We start from the raw sequence: 10,435 nt of genomic DNA on the forward strand, positions 1-10,435 counted from the left end.
GACTCTAGAACTGAAGGACGTGGATATTATTAAATCTGTGTTATGTGTCTCTGCAGAAATGACATCAGGGAAATATCAAATAATACAAAGAAGCGTCAGTGGTTTGAAGATCACGGCCCTGCAAGTTCAACTAGAGCGCAGTGTTGCCATGGGTACGGTTTTGTGGGTCACCCCTCGTTCCCCCCGAGTCCTCAGATGATACTCGGAGAGGATTAAGTCCCTCTTGTCCTTAAAGAGCAAACGAGAAGCCTGTTGGTAGTACGCTTATGCTAGCGGATGCTCGCCGAAGCTTTAATATCTGACTTTATCAGATTGTTTCGTGAAAGCTGATGACTCTGTCAGTCGATTTGCACGTTGCTGGCCGGTGATCCTTGGGCAGGCTCCGAGGAGCATGGAGCACCTCGGCTCAGCTCTGGGAACTGCAGGACCTCACCCTTGCAGGGTATCTGGAGATCTGTTTTAACAAGTTGCCTAATTTGTCTGTGGGAAGCTTTGAAGGGTATGAGTAGTGTGGTGGTGTGGGTAAAGGCATCACTTTCGCCCTTGCCCGCTGCTTTGTACTGGTTGGCTGTGGGCACCGTAGAAAGTGGAGCAAAGAGACCGGGAGGTGAACAGTCACACCACAGGCTCCCATAAACTGTCGAAGCCAACTCGGAGTCCCTCTGGTATGTGTGTATGCCAGCCCTTTCGGTACTGGTAAGTGCCATTTAAAGATGGCAATGCGACTCCTGAAGTACTTGGGTTTCGAGTGCTCATTTGTTTCCCTTCCAGGGGCACTTGATCATTAAGTCTGGGTTTTAAATACCAAAGTATTGCTTAAACTGTTCTTTCTATCATGATGTTAAACACCCACACCCCTCTAACAACATAAGCACAAGGCAACCTGATCAGCAGAAGCACAATGAAAATAGAGGCAACTTGGGTTTCTGAGGGGGCTGTGTGGAGGGGTGGGACGTGACTCGATTTCCAGCCTTAAGCTGGTTTAATGAAGTCTGATGAATACTCAGTTTAAACAAACGAATTGCATACTCTTTCTGGCGTTTGTGAAGGGGCTGACGCAGCCTTAATTTTAGCGAATGGAGCTGTAATTATATTTGAGGTCCCAACCTCTGTAGTATTTTCGTGGTTACCTCTCTTCCCTAGAAATAAACGAATGTGAGCTATTAAATCAGATTTGAGTTCTTGCAGAGTTCAGGTCTGGTTTGGACCCATCACTGTTGGCACTGTTGTTGCTCCCATGTACTATTAACCTTACCTCCTGTTTGCTAAACTTTCTATCGATATCTTCAGCTAATAACTAAATATTTGAACTACGTTTGTCTCTATGTACATAGCACTGATGTGCAGACTTCCAAATTCTGATAGGTGCCAAAATTGTGACTAAGGGAAACCACTGGTCAGACAGGGTATAAGTCTGTCAAGATTAATTCAGCCTACTTACAATTCAAATTAAAGCAATGGTTACTTAAAAGTCAAATAATGTATAACTATACTTTGTTTTGGTCAAAAAAAATCCCAAATAATTTATTTTGGTAGTCCAGACGTAGATTGGGAGCTAAAATTCCAGTCGTCTTCTCTGAGAATGAAGAGTTCAAGGCACGTTACTCGTCGTGTTGTTGCCAGTCTGATTGTAGACAGCAAAATTACGTTTTGTGGCTGTGCTTCTGGAGTTTCAAAGGCAGACTTGAAGCTAATATTGCTCTGAAAGGCAGATAGTTATTTCCTGTAGCTTCCTGTTTACGCTTCCTGTCCCAGCTAAAATAGATCAATCTCTTGCTTAGTCAAATGTCTGCATATGTGGCTTCCTCATGTCTTAACAGTGCAATTGAACTGATTTTTCTTTGCCTTTTTTTTTTTTTTTTTTCTCCTTGAAGGCAAATTAAATTATACTCAGCTGTAGATCAGAGGAATGCAGGGGTCTGTGATTACAGCAGACAGGATGGTGGCAGAACAGCTTGAGCCTGAGCCATCATCGCCGCCGTCATCTGCTACAGGGAGTTCATCTCCCAGAAGAAAGGGGAGATGTACTTTGGATCAGATTCTTGAGGAGGTGGCATAAAAGCCGGGCTGAACAAAGTACAGCCTGCAGGTAGGCTCGCGCAGCAGGCAAACCTGGGCTTCCCTTGCGGTGAATTTCTCCGGCCTCCTACAACTCGGGAGCCGATTTCATTTGACTTGGTGTTTTGCACATGTAGAAGAATTTCTTGTGGGAAGAAAAGGTCAGTGAAATCGCTTGCTGTAGATGCTATGCAGATTTTTAACTTGGTAACAATAAGAATAAAATTCTTCTGGCTCACACTAGTGCCCTGTGTTGCTGTTGAGGAGGCTTCTTAATAAAGCTTTTGAAATTTAAATGTTAGAAGTTCTTAAAGTTATTTTAAATTAGTGGGAATTCTCACCCCAAAGGATTATGAACAGACACTGGTTTGATGCCTAAGTAGTATTTAAGCTTTAGCACCCTTAAAAAAAAAAACAATCTATCAGAGAAGTGCTAAGGGTTTGGCAGTAGGGGGGCTCTATTCCTGAACAAGATGAGTCTTAAACTCCTCTGAATGGGTTGTTAAATCATGTGTATTGTCGTAGGAGCCCATGTTTTGTAAACGTTGCTATACTTGATAGCAGAATGTTTGCAGTTGTTGCTCTAGAAAACATGGGAGACACTGTGTTAATGGGAAGTGTAAGTCTGAAAAATGAATGTATATGTAAATTATAGTAAATTCAAACTCTATAGTATGCATTCTTCCCTTGAAATGTCTGCTGGAAGGTGGGAGGGTGATGAGTTAGTTATTCTGTTGCTTTACATGCACCCTCCCCTAGAAATGGGGAGGGAAGGGTCTGATTTCTTCCCTGCCTTCCCAACCTCCTCGCTGTTAGAAAAGGGCATTTCTTGCTCTTTCAATCCTTGCCTGGCCTCTTACGAGTTTTCCTCAGAGAGTAGCAGCTGCTGAATTAGTAGTTCTCCCAAGGACTAGCAAGATACTAACTTGGAGATAAAGCTAGCAATGTCCCTGTGATTTGGACAAAACTAGCAAAAAAAAAAAAAATAGTTGTAGTTGCATTATTCAGGGAGGTCTGTGTAACGCAATAGGCCCTGTATTAGCTTTCCTCTGTGAAGGCTGGATTTCTGGTCTCTTGGAGTGGTAATTTTTTTGGGGAAGAGACTTCAGCGTAGACAAACACAGGTCTGGCGTCTGTGTACCCTGCCCAAAATGATTGTGTTGGCCTGGTGGAAGATCTGATACGAGGGTGGAAATAAGGTTAAGTATTAGGTACGTCCTCGCACGCCGGATGACGTGACACACGTGGCGTGGCTGGAGATTAAAATGGAATGAGCAGTTCCACTCATGCCGCGTTCTGGCTATCAAGCTACTCGTGGAGCTGCAGGAAGCTTCTAGGAGAAGTATGCAGATAATCACGTCCATTAGCATGATTAAAATCCTGATTAGCCTGTGTCGCTCACTCCCATTTTCCACCTACACTTTGCCCCTTTTATCCGGAGTATTTGCAAGTATGAGCAGAAGACAGGCGGAGAACCACGCAGGCTCTAACCCAAGGCATGGTCACTGGGCTTTTAGATACTTTCAGTGATTCTGGGCTTATAGGCAAGTTCTTCCATAAGCCGTACAGCTGCTGTTGGAGCATAAAATTTTAAACATCAGCCCTTCACAGGTAGTGGATCCTCAGCAAGATTGTCAGGAATCCAGCTGAGCATGAAGTAGGCTCGTCTTGCTTGTCGGTCGGGTGCTCGTAGCCAGCTAACGTTCGTATCTAGTGCGTAGTGATGTTTTAACGCCCCTGTCCACCTTGGGTGGTGATCTCTTCGTGTCGACTGGCGTGTTGGAGAGGTGCTGGCCTTGCTCTAATGGCCGGGGCTGCAAGGGGCTGGGGGGAGTCACACGGGGATGGAATTCCATGGGAAGATGACCAGGTTTAGGCTGAAATGAAGGCCAGGGGAACTGCTCGCGGATAGGCTGGTTGGATTGTGGCAAGAAGTGGAAAAAGGCAAAAAAGAAACAGTGGTTTTGTAAAGTCCTTTGTGCAAAAACTCTCCCTTTTTAAAACTGTACTTGTTGGGGAGGTATCGTACGTATTAAAGTTAGATCTTTTTGAAAAAGCAAGCTGCTTTCTGAGTATTAGGTCATACGTTTCCAATGGGTTCCCGCCTGGGAGTGAGTCATTGTTCCTTTTGTAAAATTGCATTGGAGCTACATCATCCTGAAAAGCTGTTTTTCAGCTGAATTTAGGGTGTTGATGCTTGCTCTAAACAAAGTAAAGCTATGGGAGCATTTATCAGCTGAATTTCAAAGTATGTTTACGTCCTCTTGAGTTAGGACTCCTGAAGTGCGAGTATGAGATCAATTTGTACTGGTTAATGAGAACCCACTGGTGCTCGGGGTGCTGCTTTCCCAGGGTGCTGGGTTTCGTTCCCCGCCGCCCAGCGGAGTCTTCAACCCTCAGCTCTCAAACTGGGGATTGTAGCATATACGTACGTGTAATTTAGCTTAAAATCCTCTGAAAGGAGCAGAAAAACGTGTGTCTGCTTTTACTTGTTCCTGTTTCCTCTCCTCCAACTGGTCATTTGTTTCTTGCACAAACCGCGCTGTGTCTAACTGGAACTCTTTCCTGTAGATACTCCAGCACTTTGTCCTTCTCGGAATGTGATACTGGGAGTTTGTTTCCATATTATGGCTTCTTTTTCTTGATAACAAAACACCATTGAGGTTCCAGCCTTCTTCCACGTTACGCTTTTTATCGTGCTGTGTGCCAACACAACTACAGGGGCACAACTTCCCTGGGCCTATAGGAAAGTTGGAGAGGGGCTTTGGACAAGTGCGTGTAGTGACAGGGCATGGGGTGATGGCTTTGAACTGAAAGAGGGGAGATTCCGATGGGATCTGAGGAAGAAATTCTTCCCTCTGAGGGTGGTGAGGCACTGGCACAGGTTGCCCAGAGAAGCTGTGGCTGCCCCATCCCTGGAAGTGTTCAAGGCCAGGTTGGATGGGGCTTTGGGCAACCTGGTGTAGTGGAGGGTGTCCCTGCCCATGGCAGGGGGTTGGAACTGGATGGTCTTTGAGGTCTCTTCCAACCCAAACCATTCCAGGATTCTATGATTCTAACTACATGTGCTGTAAAATGGGTCAGTGATCAGGTGGGATTTCTGGAACTGTTTTTAGGACCCACATCAATTTTATTAAAGGGGAAGGAAAACAACAATTGGAGAAGGGGATGCCAAGCATACGTCAAACGGGCTTTCTTGTAGGGCAAATGTGATGGAGAAGCACTGTGAGTGGCACGACTGGACAAGAGCGGTGCAAAGCGTTAGGACTTGGGGGTGGAAAATCCAGCTGCAAACCATGTATACCTTCGATTGGAACAGCTCCTGCTGCCCAGATTAACGGAAATCGGGAAGTTGTGCTGTAGTGACAGTGTTCCTTTAATCCCTCTGGGAAGTAGCATGCATTTTCTAAGTGTCTAGCTAGAAGTAGTTTGGATTTGAGTGAGTTTCGGGCATGCAAAGAAGAGGAGATCTGCTGTTCAGTAGAAGGCTCTGTCGTGGGTTCGGCTAAAGGTCCCCCCAGTCTGACAAGTGCTCTTGGCAGTGACTGGTGACACCCGCACAGGAAGTTCTCCCGTGCCCTGTTCCTGTGTGGGTAAGTGTGGCTTGATCTCCACTTGAGCAGTCCTGTGGAATTGTTAGTGGTGCTGGATCTGGAACAGAAATACGGAGGGAACCTTGCTGCAAACAGCAGCTTACGGGAAGCGTTTGTGAGCATAATTTAGTGCTGCTCCCTGCAGCTCCAAGGGCTTAACTCCTGCCTGGAACCTGATTGTTGTCTGCGCAAAGGTTCCCTTTCTGTTGGGCTGAAGTAGTGTTAGCACCAAACACATCAATATTGAGTTTGGAACCTTTCTTTTGGTTGCTGCTGTTTGGTTTTTTCCCCTCTCATCCCTTTCCAGTCTTCCTTTTGTGTTTTTTTGTTTGTTTGTGGAAAGCTTTTTTGGTGATATTTTATTTGTTTATTTCTTTTCAGTCTTGATTATTCTACTTCTCTCAATCATCTGACTCTATAAAGGCTGTTTATTGCAGTTTTGTGTAGTGCTTTTTTTTTAAAGACGCTCCTATGCTTATCTTCACCAGTCTGAAGGAATCTCAGAACAATTTTTCTGCTGTTCATAGATAACTAGTTAACAGTAGTGAAAGTAATTGGAAATTTAACAACTGTGGAAGAGTGAAGACAAAATTCTCCAAGCCAGCTCCAGCAGAGGCTTCGAATTAGGCTCTGCAGGCACAAGAGGCAAAGAATGAGACAAAGAACTGAGTCACTGGCTCTTCCTTCCTTTGGAGTGAATTGCTTTTCTTTTTGGTCATGAATCAAAGCAATTAGAAGAAGGGTTCTTGATGTTAAGGGCTGGATGATTTGGACTTCTTACTTAGCAGGAGCTGTGGTTTTTAAAGTCGTTTAGGTATGCAATAGTAACTTAAATATATTTATGTGAGGAATCCAATATTAGGTCATAACATAAGTTATTGATGCGCAGCTTCAGAAGCATTACTTTGATTATAACTTCATATATGCTAATGTTTTTTCTTGTATCCCTCAAAAGGCAGAGAGAAACCTCTGGAAAGAAAGGTGGGATGTAAAAGGAAACCTTTCAAGTTATCTTGAGATTCTGGAGGAAATGTTTGGTCAGGACAGCAGTTGGTACTTGTGACTGGAGTGTCTGTGCTCCTGTTGAGGCTTGTAGAATGCAGCTCCTGAAGCGTAAGTTGGTTCCACCTCCACCAGCACAGTAGGACAAAATGGTGGGACATCATCACCAGCATGTCTGTAAAATTAGCAATCGTTTTTGAGGTTTAAATCTCGCATTACGTGCTTTTGGGATGACATGCCGTGATGCTTGTCGCCCAACATACGTATCAGGTGGTACTTCTGTGACACCACAATGATGGGAACTCCGTAGGATGCTGTGGGTGGCTCCAGCTATGTTTTATGTAACGTCATCTGCAGTGTTACTTTTTCAGGATATCTTTATGATTAAAGCATATTATTTTTTTAAACTGTATTTTAACCTCTTTAAGCATTTACAACGTGAGAATTAAAGGATATGAGTCTTGTGTTCTGAGGACTGGATTTTTTTTTTTAACTGGTCTTTTAGAGTAAAATGTGCTTTTTTTTTTACATTGGGATTTGGACAGAGCATGTAGGGCAATAGGATCAAGTGTCACATTGGGATTACATATTTGTCCTGGAGTGACCCTCTTAGTAGCTTGCATTGGTGTAATTGGTGAATGACTGACTGGATTTATAGGGATGTATATCTGCATTAGCACTGGTTTGATGTAACTCTAGCTTATTTGCTTCTGGCCCGAACTATTTTCGGCTTGGGAATTCACTTTTAAGGAGTTTGCCTCCAACTAGTGTTTTTTAGGCTTGTATTTCATTTTAGAAGTATTGATGGTTTTACTAGGAATAATAGTTCTGCATCATAATATAGCAGAGTATTGCACGGCGTTGGCTGGTTGCTGAAAACCCAGTTTGCCCAATAAGCTGTATATTTATTTGAGACCTGTGGATGTCAGTGGTGGTAAAAAAAAAAAATTGGTTAACTGTTCTTTTGTTGCATCAGTAGTCGCTGTCTTGTTCTTAGAACTGTAACAACTCTTCAACTCATGGTATTCTGTATTATTTTGGTGTGCTGTGTTCCTTTGATGACAGATTTTATAAGATTTCCCTCTCCTAGAATGAATAAATAGGGATTTGAAAGAATTGGGGAACGTAAAGAAATTCCTTGTGATTTCAAGCTGAGATTTCTCTAGCTGAGATTTTTAACTCGCCAAATTACCAGTAACTGCTGGTGTTGCTGAAAGACTTACCCTATGGGCACATCCTTCTCTACGTGTCTCTAAACGTAACTCTTGCAGGCTCCTCTGCATCCCAGACTGGTTATTGCTGGAGATGGTGACTTCGCTAGGATTTTCCATTTTAATCTAGTCTGCAGCTCCCAGTGCTCGTCCACTTTTGACGCGTTCTCCTCTCTGCTGGCAGAATCTCCAGAACCGTGGTCAGGTAACGACAGATCAGTAAGTGGTTGTGATGTGCTAACCAAGAAAAGCTGAATTTGTCAGCTCCCAGCAGGTAGCCATGTTGTAATCTCCTTATGCATTGGACAGAGGCCTTTAGTTCTAAAGTGCTGATTTCTTTTATTGTCTTAATTCCCACGAGCTGTGTTTGTGCTCCAGGTTCTACCCTGCTCCCCTGCTACTGCTGCGCTCCTCTCTCCGCTTGTGTCATCAACTGACCTCACGTCTGACCATTGCTGCTGTTTTCCTCCCTTATTTGTGTTCCCTGCCTACCAAATCCTGTTGGTAGCCCCTCTGAATGTATTCAGTGTGGGCTGGCTTTCTTTTTTGCTTCAAAGACCTTTTAAAAAGCTGTTTGAGGGTTGATTGGAGCATGTAATTTAATACAGTGCTCCTAAAAATCCTAACTGTGGCTGGCATCAGCTGGTGGCTGTGTCGTACTTAAATGTACTGCAGGCTTCTTGATGTTTTTTTCCCTGGGGTATTGACTTCCTGTGATAAAATGAGATTCCCTTTTAAAGTAGAGGTCCGTGGTTACATAATGTAGGAAATGGTCCAAAAGTGACACTGGGAGAGTAGAAAAGTTATTTTGGTAACTGACTGTTAGGCAGGAGAATAGAAAATATGCTCAGGAGGGTACTAGTAGCTTGAATTCTCTTTGGAAAGTGAGAGGAATACATTTAAGGAATTAAGTAAGGGAGTGACCGGGTCAGAGCAGCAGAATGGAGACTGCACTAAGGGCAAAGTTGTACAGTGCACATCTAGGATTCCTCTAAAAAGATTTAACTCTTTCCAAACAACATTTCGTCTCCTCAATGAGCCGCTGTGTTGTTACTAAGAATAACCTATCTTCAAGTCTGAATCTCTAAGAGCCATGCGAGCTTTTGCTTTTTTGCCGTGAAGATGTGAGCCTAGGATATTTTTTAATTCATGTGTTGTGTGGTTTTATGTTTTTTTTTTCCTCCCAATAATGCCAGACCAGGCAATTCCTTTCTCCCTCCTGCATTTTCTGTTCCCCCTTCCCAGTGCAGCAGTCTTGCAGAGAATTACACAGTAGTCAAAACTGCATTTTTATGCTATCGGTAGGGCACTATTGAAATTCCGAAGCGAAATCACCTTTACTCAACAAGGATTCTTAAGAGGCAGCGATAGAAGCTCTCAGGGAAGCCAGTGGATTCTGGCAAGGGGTCACTAAATTTGCTGAACCTTCCTAGCCTGCTCTTAAACGGAGGAGTTTGAATTCAGTGCTGCGTGCATGCGACACTCCGTACTGACTGGCTGTTCCAGTCTGTTTGTGTGGATTTCAACTGGAGTATTGGTTGTGTTGTTTTTGTATAAAGCTCTTTTAAACCAGTTTAAGATTGACTAATTCCTGATATTCACACTTTATTGTGTAATGAGATAATTTTCTGTCTTCTTGCTCATTGTGTTTTTGATTTGTTTTCACTTATGTTTTGTACCAGTTTGTGTCTGTCGTGGCCTCAAAGGAGGGATACGAGCTGGGGGGCAAAAAGCTACCATTAATTTAGTTCCTCACTCTGTTCGTTTCTCTCCTGCTTCCTCACTAAACTGGACCAAAGTGTTGAGCTTTGAAATAGTGCTGACACTTTAAAGTGGTGTCTTCAGTAGAATAAAGGGGGAAATCTGCTTCTCCTGGGCCACGATTTTGGTCTGACTGCATATATGAAATAGCAATGTTGTGTTGTACATAACACACTGGAGTTCTTGGGGTATGGTCTGAGGTCAACAGACGGAGATTTTGGCAGAGCTCAAGTGTGCTGGTAAGCTCCAGGAATCATAGAATCACCTGGTTGGAAGAGATTCTCAAGATCATCGAGTCCAGCTGTTCACCCTGCACTGTCAGGGTCCCTAAACCATGTTCCTCTACACCAAATCCACACGGTTTTTAAACACCTCCAGGAATGGGGACTCCACCACCTCCCTGGGCAGGACATGGCATACTTTTGAACAGCAGTATAGTTTTTGCACAGTTTTCCTTTTTTTTTTTTTTTCTGTATAGAAGTGAAAAGGGAGGTACCGATTTCTATAGGTGTAAGAAATCCATGTGTGGAATTCTGAGAATTAGAATTTTTAAAGCCTGAATTTGTAGGAGTTGGCCAGCTGTTCTGGAATCATTGGCTGGGGCCATCCGTCTGGCTGTCTCCTAAAATCCTATTCTTTGTCAGCTTTCTGTTAAAGAACTGCAGGTGGGGAGCGGGAGGAACGCAGATTGTCCAAGAGAAATGTTCTTGGCATAGTTAATTGGCTGTTTTAATGAAAGCAGTGCTCTGTCCTGTGCTAATCGTACCTAAATGCCCATTGATAATCATAGAATCATAGAATGGTTGGGTT

Source organism: Tauraco erythrolophus, chromosome 7 (assembly GCF_009769465.1).
Source record: "Tauraco erythrolophus isolate bTauEry1 chromosome 7, bTauEry1.pri, whole genome shotgun sequence".
In the NCBI taxonomy this organism is placed as follows: Eukaryota; Metazoa; Chordata; class Aves; order Musophagiformes; family Musophagidae; genus Tauraco; species Tauraco erythrolophus.